This window comes from Bombus impatiens, unplaced genomic scaffold (genome assembly GCF_000188095.3).
Source record: "Bombus impatiens unplaced genomic scaffold, BIMP_2.2 scf_0675, whole genome shotgun sequence".
Classification (NCBI taxonomy): domain Eukaryota; kingdom Metazoa; phylum Arthropoda; class Insecta; order Hymenoptera; family Apidae; genus Bombus; species Bombus impatiens.
Window position 1 is genome coordinate 162,578 of NT_177094.1, and position 1,822 is coordinate 164,399.

General features: G+C 48.8%; 1 protein-coding gene across 1 annotated transcript in view; it reads right to left on the reverse strand.

Moving 5' to 3' along the window:
• The window catches only part of LOC100743442, a 23,386-nt gene that overhangs the window by 19,751 nt on the left and 1,813 nt on the right, over window positions 1-1,822 (reverse strand). The window lies entirely within an intron of this gene.

Sequence of the window (1,822 nt, forward strand, 5' to 3'; positions counted from 1 at the left end):
CCTGCCTGCAACTTTAACTGCAACTGCAACTGCGCCGGTCATAGTCTCCGGTACACCTGCACTCGGGACCTTTCAACCCTTACTGGCTCCGGTATCACCTACCTATAGCGACGTAACGACGTAACGCAAAATGCTCGGACGTTATGTAGAAAGTTTCGTTGGATCGCACGGGAAATCGGTCGGGCCGAAAAAGTTTCAACGATAAAAACCGATAACCACCGACCGACACGTGACTGATAACGGCTGCCACGATGTTCAACGCACTGGAATATCTGCAAATTGATTTCCGATATAATCGTCGGGGACGTCGTACAAATTAGTTTACTACTTGATCGTACCAACTCGTTGCATGTTAAAACAATATCGGTAGCTGCCGAGGAGAGACGAGCAGTTCTAATCGAACAAGTAGCAAGTATAGCGTAACGAAGGTTTCTTTCGGAAATTGCGCCGTCCACCGGATATCGCGAATACGCGGATTACAAATATAATACAAATAGGTATAGGTCCGCGTTCCTTCCTAAAGGTAGAACATCAATCCGGAGGAAGCGCGCTCGATGATTAGCAGTCTGGCAACGACCCGACTGATTGGGATCGAGACGCGAGGCACGTTCGTATCTCCGATACGTTGTCCTTAACGTTGATTTTAGTCGGATCCCGGTACACGTGCTTCGATTCGTTCTGCTAGGAATTTTCGCTCGTCGATGCGCCATCACGATGCCCTCTTTTCGTACGCGTTTCGTTCGAGCAAAAAGAAAAAAAGAAAAAGAAGCCGATGAATAATAAACGAACCCGTCCGATTAGCTCACAATCAGCCGCCAATTAACGCGTTCTCGCGTTATATAAAACAGACTCGCGTACCGTAACCGGGATCCTGGCCATCTCGTGCAAGTTCGTTCGTGCACTTTCGTTCTCCTAATTTGTAGGTCAACGATCCTTCGACTTTCATCGAACGCTGAACAGAATTAATTAATCAGTCCCTTTCCTTTTCTTTTTCTTTTTTTCTTTCTTTTTTCGACAATCAGACGTTTTATCCCACGAAGAATCCGGCACGCGTTCCAAACGAGTCGCGGTCGCGTACGATGCAACGACGCGCTTACGACGATTCTCCGGCGGATAGTCGCAGCATCGACGGAGAAAAAAGAGGACGAACGTTCGAGGCGGAGCGCAGATGCAGATCGAGGTAACGAACGAAGAAACGAATCGTCGCTTCATACATATGTATATAATGGCATTAAATCACGAGCCGCAAATGGGGCAAACGAATGGTCGTGCTAATCGCTCGAATCGATATCGCGCTCGTGCTACTCTTCTCGCGTAAACTTCTGTCCGCGCGATCAGCCGAAAATTTTTAACGCCGTGTAAGCTTCGCGCCACTGACACAGCGGCAGTCCGAAGGCACACCGTGGCGAACGATTTTTCATAGTCGGTAGCATCGCACGATTAATCGGATCAATTTCTTCGCGATGTTCTCGAGACTCTCGCTATCGAGCGCGAAGAGGTGGAACAAGTTGCGCGCGATGCGAAGAATTTGCACTAGGTAAGATACTCGTTACGAGAAATATAACGGACGTACAAGAAGAGAGGGAAACGGGATTCGTAGCTAATTGGCAAACTTTCTGCGCGAAACGTTTCTCAGCGCTGAATCGAACGTCCCGCCGATTCGTCTGCCAAATACCGTGTTTCCGCGTTTTCCCTCATCTCGCGGGAAAGAAGAGGGGACAAGATCTCACGAGGACGACGGTTATCGGCGAGACGAGGCGCTTCGTTTGCCAACTTTTGCGATTACTTTGCAAGTTGGTCGGTTATCGGCTAAAGGTTGGGC